General features: G+C 41.3%; 1 pseudogene; it reads right to left on the bottom strand.

Annotated features, from left to right (window-relative positions):
- LOC126335580 (ATP-binding cassette sub-family C member 4-like) overlaps positions 1-13,490 on the bottom strand; it is a 361,394-nt pseudogene that overhangs the window by 175,578 nt on the left and 172,326 nt on the right.

Here is a 13,490-nt window from a genome sequence, read left to right on the forward strand (position 1 = left end):
CACAATAACTGATGATGGTAGAAGTAGAGAGGATATAAAATGTAGACTGGCAATGGCAAGGAAAGCGTTTCTGAAGAAGAGAAATTTGTTAACATCGAGTATAGATTTAAGTGTCAGGAAGTCGTTTCTGAAAGTATTTGTATGGAGTGTAGCCATGTATGGAAGTGAAACATGGACGATAAATAGTTTAGACAAGAAGAGAATAGAAGCTTTCGAAATGTGGTGCTACAGAAGAATGCTGAAGATTAGATGAGTAGATCACATAACTAATGAGGAGGTGTTGAATAGGATTGAGGAGAAGAGAAGTTTGTGACATAACTTGACTAGAAGAAGGGACCGGTTGGTAGGAGATTTCTGAGCATTAAGGGATCACCAATTTAGTATTGGAGGGCAGCGTGGAGTGTAAAAATCGTAGAGGGAGACCTAGAGATGAGTACACCAAGCAGATTCAGAAGGATGTAGGTTGCAGTAAGTACTGGGAGATGAAGAAGCTTGCACAGGGTAGAGTAGCATGGAGAGCTGCATCAAACCAGTCTCAGGACTGAAGACAACAACAACGACAAGTCGAAGTAGAGAGGATATAAAATGTAAACTGTCAATGGCGAGAAAAGCTTTTCTGATGAAGAGAAATTTGTTAAATCGAATATAGTTTTAAGTGTCAGGAAGTACATGGAAGTGAAACATGGATGACAAACAGTTTAGACAAGAAGAAGATACAAGCTTTTGAAATGTGGTGCTACAGAACAATGCTGAGGATTGGATGTGTAGATCACGTAACTAATGAGAAGATACTGAATAGGATTGGTGAGACAAGAAATTTGTGGCACATCTTGACTAGAAGAAGGGATCGATTGGTAAACAAACGTATTCTGAGGCATCAAGGGATCACCAGTTTAGTACTAGATGGAAGTGTTGGGTAAAGAAACAGTAGAGGGAGACCTCAAGAGATGAATAAGCAAATTCAGAAGCATGTGAGTTGCAGTCGTTGCTTGGAGACGAAGAGGCTTGCACAGGATAGAATAGCATGGATTTCTGTACCAAACCAGTGTCTGGACTGAAGACGACGACATATGTGGGGATGCACTGTCATAGTGGAAGCCCTGACCATTCGTTGTCTCAAGTTCTCGATCGCACTTCTTAGAACACAGCAAAAGAACACAATGTTAACCATCTGAGCCAGAGAGACGAACTTTTTATGAACAATTTCATCGATATATACTAGAGAATTTTGTTCGCTGCAACCCTTTTCAGACTTTCGCGTCTAACCAGCGCTGTAAGAGAAGTTTAATACACTTCCTTACTCTGTTGTGGAATTCACTTTTTATGTGCTGCACCCTTTCTAAACTTACAAAAATTATTCTGGAAAATTAAGGTTTTTCCAAATGTAAAGAGATGTTCCAAGGTTCCACATACTCACTTACCCAGCAACAAATATTCCACTGAAATTTAGATGCCATCAAGAAAGCCTTGTCAACACTGTGCCTAGTCCTCTATCTGTTATATTGTTGCTCTGCTACACACCAATAATCAGTAAAAGAAATCAAGTTATGTAGCAGTATTATCAAAAACCAGATACAAGTTAAATACATTTCCAAACTAAGGCTGTTGTGAACTAACACGTTTTAAAATAGGTAAAATTGTTAAGACATTAACGAAACTCGCTTAATTTTCAAATATGTCATGTTTCGTGGGAAAAGACATTTTTCTGTTCCAAGATAGAAGAAGATGGTGAACGACGTACAAAGTATTGCTGTGCCATCCACATGTTATATAACTTCTTGTTTCAATAATTTACCAATAGCCGTATGATTTGTAGAAGTTTATTTTATTTTATAAACTTCTATGTGCTGCTGCCAGTTTCGGCATTACATTGATGCCATCTTCAGGCCTCACTCGTCATAGTCGTAAAATCGCTATACACGGAAGGAGCCATAGAACTGGATCCGTGAATCAACCTGTGAGTCTGTGTCGCCTGGCCACCAAGAGCTGTTGCAGGGCGATTTGATTCACGGATCCAGTAATTTGGCTCCTTCCGCGTATAGCGATTTTGCGACTATGACGAGTGGGGCCTGAAGATGGATGGCACCAATGTAATGCCGAAGCTGGTAGCAGCACATAGAAGTTCATAAAATAAAATAAACTTCTACAAATCATACGGCTGTTGGTAAATTACTGCAACAAGAGGTTCATGCCAGCCGTCGTCCCACGATCCATAATGGATCAACGAAGATGTTATATAACTAGTTTTAAAAAACTGTTGAGTTTTACTTGCCGTACAGTTCTGTAACTGAAGAATTGACAATACTTTCAAATGATCCACAAAATGCAACCTCGTGTCTAGCAACAACAAAAACTACAAAATGGCGGCTTATGGGCATCTGTAGTGAGCATTCCTTCATGTGATTCTAAAATCAGTCACTAAACTGAAGCACCGACCAAAAAGACATCACGTATTCCTAGCTACACTATCCTCTAGGTACAATACTCTCCCCTACATAAAAAAAATTGTGCAGTAAGGACTTAAGTGTTACTCTTGACATGTCCAGCTTTTTTTCGCTGATGTGAAGAAGGACTTTTCTACTGCTCGGATTATAGATTAGTTTCAGGGTCACAGTCATAAACTCATCTTTTAGCAACACTGAAACCTTTGAAAATTGGCATCAACTGGAAACATCTGTTTAAGTTCCCTGAAGGACTTTCACGAGATGTTGCTCCTGATCATTTCCGAAGCCCCTGTGGCACAAACATCGCCACAAATTTTCTCATTTTCAATTCGTCTGACAGAATAGGTTCACATGTAGAAAATCTTATTTCTGATGCCTTTCAGAGTTCTTGGGTGGTGTTTCTTCGATCTTTCGGAATCAGATCCGGCACTTTCTGTACAGTTTCTGATGTGATGACTGTTTACAGCTGTCCGAAACGGTTACCATCAATTTGTTAGTTACCTGGTCCGTAGACGATAACGAAATAATGTGTTGATTTGAAGACATTGTAGTTTTATTTGTGTTTAATGTCACACGTGAATTAAATGAAGTTGGTTTTACGCAGTTTTGATAATTTATTGAAAATCTGGTATGCACCGAATATTGACCTACAGTTTATTATCCTGTCGGATAGGCCACGTATCGGATAGTTACTGGATGTACATTTCTTGTCTGATACAGACGCTTTGATCTTCTGTAAGTGGAGACAACAGCATATAATCAGAACAACAAGAAGGTAGCTACAGAGGACATATGATGTCCCCTGTAGAATGATACCAGTAGCTGTTCGTGTGTTCTTGACACAATGTTTCATTTTATCAGTACTGGAAAAACATAAGACTACTGGGCGTAACGATATGAGGATTGGTTAACAGTGTCTGTGTTGAGATTCAATACGGTGTGGAAATGAAGTGTAGAGTTTTCAAAATGCATGGAAATATAACGCAGTATGCAGTTACTGGTAACAGGGAATCGTCATACCACTTTTTAAACAAAGTAATATGAAGGAACACACCAGCTATAGAGCTGTTGCTTTTTCTCTCACACAGTTGAAAATGCGAGTCAGTTATTAAGGGCAGAATTAGAAAACCTATTGGACTTACACTTGAGGAAGAACAGAGCTGTTTTGTACCTCATAAGTCAATTATTAACCACGGTTTTACTACAAGACTACTTTATGAGAAGCAGTTGGAGAAAAGTAAAATGCTTTTAATTGCCTTTTGTAAATGGCGAAAACTTATAGTTGTGTACCACATAAATATGTACGGGACTGTCTGTGAGTAAAAAATGCCTTAGAACATCAACGCTATAGTATGAAAATGGTATGAGGAGACCATGACCTTTGTGCATCTTCAGAGCAGACGTCAGACGGGTTCAAAACGAAAAGCAGGTTTCAAGAAGCAAATTGTCTCTCACAACTCTTATCCGTGAACATAATTGACGAAGTTTTAAAATAAGTTAGAAGAAAGGATACAACACTAATCTTCTGCTACGATGTAACGCTACGGGATGAGACAGAAATGGTAGTAGAAGCTATACTTTTCTTTGCTTCAGCAACTGAAGTTGATAGGTTTCAAAATCAGCAAATACTGCTGAAAAGTAATGATTCTAAATTTTTTGTGAAAATTCTTAAAGCTTTTTTAATTAAACCAACGACATTAACATTCGACGAGTGCATATTTATTCTACATGACTACACATTTGCAGCCATCTGGCGAGAGAGTACTTCGAATTGGAGCGTGTAATATGGCGTGTGTAACGTAACTTCCTCGATGCATGAGAAACAGGATGCTGTAATCAAGTTTCGAATTCGAAGAGTTTGTCCACACACGAAGCGCTCCCTGCTCCATCGCAACAATGCCAGCACACACACGAGCACGGCGGCGCCTGCAGCAGTCCGACACCATGTGTTCTCTGTCGCCCATCATCCTCCATACTGTCGCGACTTGGATCCACACGATTTTCATCTGTTTCCAAAATTTAAAGAACGCTTTCGAAGTCTTCACTTTGACAGCAATAAAGCGTGCATGCAAAGGTGATGTCGTCGCTCCGTCAACAAAGTCAAACATACTACAGCGACGGCCTCAACAAACTGGTTTCTCGCTGGGAGAAATGTGCTTGTCGCCAAGGTGACTTTGCACAACATCATCATCATTTAAGACTGATTATGCCTTTCAGAGTTCAGTCTGGAGCATACCCCCCTTATAAAATTCCTCCATGATCCTCTATTCAGTGCTAACATTGGTGCCTCTTCTGATGTTAAGCCTATTACTTCAAAATCATTCTTAACCGAATCCATGTACCTTCTCCTTGGTCTGCCCCGACTCCTCCTACCCTCTACTGCTGAACCCATGAGTCCCTTGGGTAACCTTGCTTCTCCCATGCGTGTAACATGACCCCACCATCTAAGCCTGTTCGCCCTGACTGCTACATCTATAGAGTTCATTCCCAGTTTTTCTTTGATTTCCTCATTGTGGACACCCTCCTGCCATTGTTCCCATGTACTAGTACCTGCAATCATCCTAGCTACTTTCATATCCGTAACCTCAACCTTGTTGATAAGGTAACCTGAATCCACCCAGCTTTCGCTCCCATACAACAAAGTTGGTCGAAAGATTGAACGGTGCACAGATAACTTAGTCTTGGTACTGACTTCCTTCTTGCAGAAGAGAATATATTGTAGCTGAGCGCTCACTGCATTAGCTTTGCTACACCTCGCTTCCAGTTCTTTCACTATGTTGCCATCCCGTGAAAATATGCATCCTAAGTACTTGAAACCGTCCACCTGTTCTAACTTTGTTCCTCCTATTTGGCACTAAATCCGCTTATATCTCTTTCCCACTGACATTACTTTCGTTTTGGAGATGCTAATTTTCATACCATAGTCCTTACATTTCTGATCTAGCTCTGAAATATTACTTTGCAAACTTTCAATAGTATCTGCCATCACAACTAAGTCATCCACATATGCGAGACTGCTTATTTTGTGTTCACACTGAGTGACTTTGGTGAGAAATAAAAATTTAGTCATGAAGAATAAATTAATAAGATGTAGAGAATTAATAACGTCTGTTTTATTTAAAATCGTTTAAGAGTTCAGGCAAAAAATTCGGAGGCATTATTTTTCAGCACGCCCTCGTACAATACGTGTTTTGCAGAAATTCTCCGAGAACATTGGAAACGAGGTGCCGGATACTGTACGTTACTTCCAGTACTCAGACTTTCCTCTGAAGACAAGCCTATATATTCACAGACTGGTAACAGAATACGGAAAGGTTCCCACTACACCAATACTTAGGGATGTAACAATTACGCGGGCTGCCATTATCAGCACTTACAAAACACGTATGTTTGATTGGCAGCTAAATGTTTGAAAGTCATCCATTATTGAATGGAAAATAGCTTTTATTTATCCTACTAAAATTATACATCGAAGAGCCGAAGGAACTTGTACACCTGCGTAATATGTGTCAAGGGCCCCCGCAGGCACGCAGAAGTGCCGCAACACGACGTGGGATGGACTCGACTAATGTCTGAAGCAGTGCTGGAGGGCTGACCATAAATCTGTATGACTACGAGGGGGTGGAAATCTCTTCCGCACGTCCCAGATATGGTCAGTAATGTTCATGTCTGGAGTGTTTGGTGGCCAGCGGACTCAGAAGAGTGTTCCTGGGGCCATTCTGTGGCAATTCTGGGCGTGTGGGGTGTCTCACTGTCCTGCTGGAATTGCCCAAGTCCTTCTGAATGCACAGTGGGCATGAATGGATGCAGCTAATCAGACAGCATGCTTACGTTCGTGTCACCTGTCGGAGTCGAATATAGACGTATGAGGGGGTCCAATATCACTCCAGCTGCACACGCCCCACATCATTACAGAGCCTTCACCAGCTTGAACAGTCCCCTGGTGGCATGCAGGGTCCGTGGATTCATGAAGTAGTCTCCATACCAGTACAATCTGAAACGAGACTCTTCCGACCAGACGACATGTTTCCAGTCATCAACAGTCCAATGTCGCTGTTCACGGGCCCAGGTGAGGCGTAAAGCTTTGTGTCGTGCTGTTATCAAGGATACACGAGTGGGCCTTCGGCTCAGAAAGTCCACATCGATGATGTTTCGTTAAATGGTTCGCACTCTGACACTTGTTGATGGCCCAGCACTGAAATCTGCAGCAGTTTGCGGAAGGTCTGCACTTCTGCCACGTTGTGCTATCCTCTTCACTCGTCTGCGGTCCCGTTCCGGCCGCAGCGATTCGGAGATTAGATGTTTTACTGGATTCCTGATAGTCACGGCACACTCGTGAAATGTCGTACGGTAATATCCCTTACTTCATCGCTACCTCGGATATGCCGTATCCCATCGCTCGTGCGCCGACTGTAACACCACGTTCAAACTCACTTAAATCTTGACAAGCAGCCACAATAGCAGCAGTAACCGATCTAAGAACTGCGCCAGACACTTGTTGTCTTAGTGGGCGTTGCCGACCGCAGCGCCATATTCTCCCTGTGTTTGAATACGCATGCCTATATCATTTCTTTGGCGGTTCAGTGTAGTTTTGTTACTGCAAGCACTTAATTTTCACAATTTTCACACATTCTCTTTCAAGGTGTTTCTATTAACAACTGTGTTTATTAGTTTATTATGAATCAGTTACGCTAAGATATGTCTGTTAAATTACTTTGAAACCAAATAATGGTTCAGTGTTACCTTTTAGAACGGGTGTCAAAAAACCTACCTACTGAAAACTTGTAATGGAGACAATAGGTTAGTTGGCATGATTCCGACTTCCCGGGTAAGCGATAATACAGATCCGTTTAGAATGAAAATCTGATAAAGCAGTTGTCAGCTAAAACTAGAACAGGAAATACAATGAGAGTCTATTATGACGTGTGTACAAAAATGTACGTACTTTTCTAGTCTGGTGCCCAGCTTTTCCGACAGATCTCCTTCGAGTGTATCGTACAGGTCGTCTGTTTCGAGGTCTTTTTTGGAACCGAGTATGAAGAGGTCTTTCAGCCACCTGAAACAAAATTTAGCGAACCTTCTAACAAATCCAACATAGAACAAAATACAATAAAGCAGATCAGCCAACACACTAGCGCACAGCAATAAAGCACAATTAAGAAATGAGGGCACATTTCATAATCGGGACGAGGTAAAGCTTTATGACTACACACACATGGTATAGTGCTCAAAACAAAAAAGTGCTTAAAATGAAGACATATTAATAAGCGTAATAAAGAAGAAAATTGCCGCAGGAGCAAAAGTCACAATAAAAGGCTTGGGCATTCTGTATGATGACATAGAAAGAGGTAAAGATTTTGATACGATTGTAGGGCTACAATTCAGAGACACTTGATGAAATTGAAGTATGATGTTTTGTTTCTCCTGTGAGTTATTAATTAATAAGTGATAACTAGAGCGCAGACTGTCATCCACTATCAAGTCGTAAAACTTGCACGCATCCATGCAATATCATATCATTAAGCATGCGCTGTGAGACAACAAAACAATATAAATACTGCATGTGGCATCAAAATTCAGTTCTACATTTATTTCTATTTTTTTCTAAAACAGTATAAATTAACCAATTTTTCCAAATTTTCTTCAGTTTTGCTCATGCATTTATCAGACAGAACATTTTTCTGGATATATAGCCGCGCGGTGTGGCCGCGTGGTTCCAGGCGCCATGTCACGGATTGCGCGGCTCCTCCCGCCGGAAGTTCGAGTCCTCCCTCGGGCATGGGTGTGTGTGTTGTTCTTAGCATAATTAGTTTAACTTAGTTTAAGTAGTGTGTAACACTAGGGATCGAGGACCTCAGCAGATTGGTCCCTTAGAAATTCACACACATTTGAACATTCTAGAGATAGAAAATTATTTTTCATAAGAAGTGACAGGTGCATAGTTAAATTAGCATATTTCGAATAAAGGCAGGTCAAGATGGAAATCTTTTACATTTCGTGTCACCTTCATAAACTCAAAACCAAGATTTGATCCAGTAACTTTGTTCATCTTACATTTTGCTGTAGCACACCTCTGAATTTTTGAATTTCTCCAATATGTGTCAGACATTCCACCGGTTAGCTGTGTCTTCCAACTTCGTTATTGCTATGGACAAATTTGCAAACTTTGATTTGATGTAAATATGGTCTTGCTTCAGATTCGTTTTCTTGAATGCTCTTTCGTATCTTTAAAGCGAACTGCGTCAGTGTCTTCGAAAGTGTCTACGAACTAAAACCGAAAAAAAAACAGTGAGGGGGCTATAACTTAGTACTTTTCAAAAGACTGAAGCAAAGAGATGCTAACTTAAATAAATTTGCGGTAATTTATTTAAACATGTAACGCGCTTTCGGTTAGGATAAAATATTTTTATTTGTTTCCCAAACTTCACCATATACGTGGAAGCATCCTTAAGAACAGTAGGACTCTTTTTTATTTGAATTTATTGGCAGGAAGCATCCTGACTTGTGCCTGCATCTGCCGAGCCGAATTAGGACGCTTTAGGTCACTATGACGTTTGCAGAGTGCAACAAAATTCACGAAATTACTTTCTGCTCTTTTGGGGTAACTGATATGAGAAAACAACAGAAAAAGGTGCTATGATGCCAGTTATTGCAAAATATGCACTAATCCTAGAATGATGATGTAATGTGCCTTACAAATGTCTAAATTCATCCAGTTACATCGATGAAATCTTCGAAATGCGCATTCTCTCCCCAAATATCCAAAACATGCAAACATGCATTTGCATGGAATTCGGGTTCCAGTGATAACATTCCCATAACGATTTTCTATTTGTTGTCGAGACGAGAGAGAGAGAGGGGGGGGGGGGAGGGAGGGAGGGAGGGAGGCAGAGAACTGGAAATTAGATCATGATAGTTGTTACGTGCAACCACATTTTTGGATGATTTTGGTTTTGATACAACTCGTTCTCACTCTATAATTCTCAATATTCGGCGAGATAGTGGTGACCATTGGGTAGTTATTTTTTGTGTACCGCGAGAACAAGACTACAGACTACCTCTGTTGAGAGCCTGTTGGCAGGAAATCTCCAGAGATACCTCAGAGTTCGTTTGAGATTGGGCCGTTAATTTCAGACAAAAATAGAAAATATTTCACAACAGTGTGCTTTTTCTTGCCGGCACCCGGTCTTAACATACGAATGAGCAGGTTCACTCAGGCAAGCTTTTGTCACTTTAATGAAGTTGTAACTAACATGCAGCGGCCGCGTCGTTTAGTCTGTAGCCACTACAATGGACCTCTCACGCGGCAAGCGAAAGCCCAGTAATGAGAGCTTCGCGCTCAGAGGATCTGTGAAGAGCTTCTAACGGCAGAGCCTGACGTTTACCGTAAATTACTTCCACAGTTTACACGTTCGGAAGCTAGGCGTGGAGCGGAACTACCTACGGGCTGTCATTCTCCCTCAGTATCTTACTAAATATCAGCATATCGATTTTGTAACCTTTTTTTCTAACAACTGATATGTATGCCAAACAGTTAAATCTGACAAGTAATACTAGTAGGCCTACATTCTGTTCTTCCGACTGAAGTGGGAAATAAGCCCACCGGACGACATATTAGCCAATGTCTCTGAAGAGCATACTTTGTGTAGAAGTAGACCAGGCGGTCATATGGTCTTCCAGCGTTGACTTTAAGTTATGGCAGTGAAGTGGCGTGTATGTGCCAGTCAGTTGTCGGTACCAGGTCAGTAAGGCGACTTGACGTGAAAGTTTACAAGCTGGAAGGAAGGACGTACTGCGTCTGGACGGGTTCAGTACCACTCCGAGACTGAAGCCTTCCCATTTGCTGGTGTATCAGCGCGGTGTGACCAAAATGTCTACAACGCCTGGTGTACCACTTGCAGTCACGCAACGTGGAGCAGGAAAAGTTTACGTAAAAAGATGGGCAGGAGAGGAGTGTTACGCCTTGTCAGAGACAGTCGGTTTAAAACCCGAGAGGAATTTCTGCTGTCAATGACTGCACATCTATCTGAACCAGTTTCCAACTGAGGAGAACACTGATTGATCCATTTGCTCTGGGGTATCTCTCAAAAGGCCATTGCTCATAGCTATACATCAAGCGGTATATTTTCGTAGCGTCAAACTACACGGAAACTAGACTGTAGCTGATTGGGGAGTGTAGTGTGTAGTGTGTGGTCTGACAAGTTGCGATTAGTGCCTCTTTTCAAATATGTAGGGCGTCTAGTTATCATACGGCTCAATGAAACTTTTAACCCTTAGTGTGTGGAGAATGAAGTTCATATCAGAGGTGATTCTGTGATGTTTTGGGAGTGTTTCTTGTGTCATTATTTGGGCCTCACTCCGATTACCATGAACATGAACTAGGTTGTTTACTTAAATAATTTCTGTGATCCTTTCTTCTACATCTTTGAGGCGAGCATGCTGAGACTCTTTTCTTCCAGGATGAAACAGCCGTGTTCACAGGGCAGCACGACCAGTTTTTCTGGTCTGACCAAAAGTAAGGCACCCCGAGTAGCTCGCTATTTTCATACCACAGAAAATGTCTGCAGTGATCTGCAACAGTGTGTGAAACACAACAGCCAATATCCTCGCAGTTTGGCCGTTCTATGGGATCTCATCATCAATGAGTCGCTGCAGCTAAAAGAGCCATGCGTCTCCCTCGCCGAAAAGAGCCTATTAGCAAGGCTAAGGTAATTATGCCCGTTCTTAGGTTGATGTCTCATTGGAGTGACTAATTTTTTCCGATGTGGTTATTTATCAAGGCATATGTAATTGTTTGTTCCGCAATGTGCGCTGACGGAAACAAAAATCGCAAACACCAACAAATATTAATGGAGAGTAATGAAATTTCTGGAATACATCTGTCTGTTGTTGTTGTTGTTGTGGTCTTCAGTCCTGAGACTGGTTTGATGCAGCTCTCCATGCTACTCTATCCTGTGCAAGATTCTTCATCTCCCAGAACCCACTGCAACCCACATCTTTCTGAATCTGCTTAGTGTATTCATCTCTTGGTCTCCCTCTACCAGTTTTACCCTCTACGCTGCCCTCCAATACTAAATTGGTGATTCCTTGATGCCTCAGAACATGTCCTACCAACCGATCTCTTCTTCTGGTCCAGTTGTGCCACAAACTTCTCTTCTCCCCAATATAGAAGGGAGAACCGATAGAGGTACTCAGGGTACCCTCCGACACACACCGTCAGGTGGCTTGCGGAGTATGGATGTAGAGGTAGATGTAGATCCTATTCAATACTTCCTCATTAGTTACGTGATCTACCCATCTAATCTTCAGCATTCTTCTCTAGCACCACATTTCGAAAGCTTCTATTCTCTTCTTGTCCAAACTATTTATCGTCCATGTTTCACTTCCATACATGGCTACACTTCATACAGATACTTTCTGAAATGACTTCCTGACACTATCTATACTCGATGTTAACAAATTTCTCTTCTTCAGAAACGCTTTCCTTGCTATTGCCAGTCTACATTTTATATCCTGTCTACCATCATCAGTTATTTTGCTCCCCAAATAGCAAAACTCCTTTACTACTTTGAGTGTCTCATTTCCTAATCTAATTCACTCAGCATCACCCGACTTAATTCGACTACATTCCATTATCCTCGTTTAGCTTTTGTTGATGTTCATCTTATATCCTCATTTCAAGACACTATCCATGCCATTCAAATGCTCTTCCAAGTCCTTTGCTGTCTCTGACAGAATTACAATGTCATCGGCGAACCTCAAAGTTTTTACTTCTTTTCCATGAATTTTAATACCTACTACCAATTTTTCTTTTGTTTCCTTTACTGCTTGCTCAATATACAGATTGAATAACATCGGGGAGAGGCTACAACCCTGTCTCACTACCTTCCCAACCACTGCTTCCCTTTCATGTCCCTCGACTCTTATAACTGCCATCTGGTTTCTGTACAAACTGTAGATAGCCTTTCGCTCCCTGTTTTTACCCCTGCCACCTTCAGAATTTGAAAGAGAGTATTCCAGTCAACATTGTCAAAAGCTTTCTCTAAGTCTACAAACGATAGAAACGTAGGTTTGCCCTTCCTTAATCTAGCTTCTAAGATAAGTCGTAGGGTCAGTATTGCCTCACGTGTTCCAACATTTCTACGGAATCCAAACTGAACTTCCCGAAGGTCGGCCTCTACTAGTTTCTCCATTCGTCTGTAAAGAATTCGTGTTAGTATTTTGCAGCGGTGACTTATTAAACTGATAGTTCGGTAATTTTCACATCTGTCAACACCTGCTTTCTTTGGGATTGGAATTATTATATTCTTCTTGAAGTCTGAGGGTATTTCGCCTGTCTCATACATCTTGCTCACCAGATGGTAGAGTTTTGTCAGGACTGGCTCTTCCAAGCCCGTCAGTAGTTCCAATGGAATGCTGTCTACTCCCGGGTCTTGTTTCGACTCAGGTCTTTCAGTGCTCTGTCAAACTCTTCACGCAGTATCGTATCTCCCATTTCGTCTTCATCTACATCGTCTTCCATTTCCATAATATTGGCCTCAAGTACATTGCCATTGTATACTCCCTCTATATACTCCTTCCACCTTTCTGCTTTCCCTTCTTTGCTTAGAATTGGGTTTCCATCTGAGGTCTTGATCTTCATACAAATGGTTCTCTTATCTCCAAAGGTCTCTTTAATTTTCCTGTAGGCAGTATCTATATTACCCCTAGTGAGATAAGCCTTCACATCCTTACATTTGTCCTCTAGCCATCCCTGCTTAGCCATTTTGCACTTCCTGTCGATCTCATTTTTGAGACGTCTGTATTCCTTTTTGCCTGCTTCATTTACTTCATTTTTACATTTTCTCCTTTCATCAGTTCAATTCAATATTTCTTCTGTTACCCAAGGATTTCTAGCAGCCCTCGTCTTTTTACCTACTTTTTCCTCTGCTGCCTTCACGACTTCATCCCTCAGAGCTACCCATTCTTCTTTTACTGTGTTTCTTTGCACCATTCCTGTCAATTGTTTCCTTATGCTCTCCTTGACACTCTGTACAACCTCTGGTT

The sequence above is a fragment of the Schistocerca gregaria genome, chromosome 2, assembly GCF_023897955.1.
Source record: "Schistocerca gregaria isolate iqSchGreg1 chromosome 2, iqSchGreg1.2, whole genome shotgun sequence".
NCBI lineage: Eukaryota > Metazoa > Arthropoda > Insecta > Orthoptera > Acrididae > Schistocerca > Schistocerca gregaria.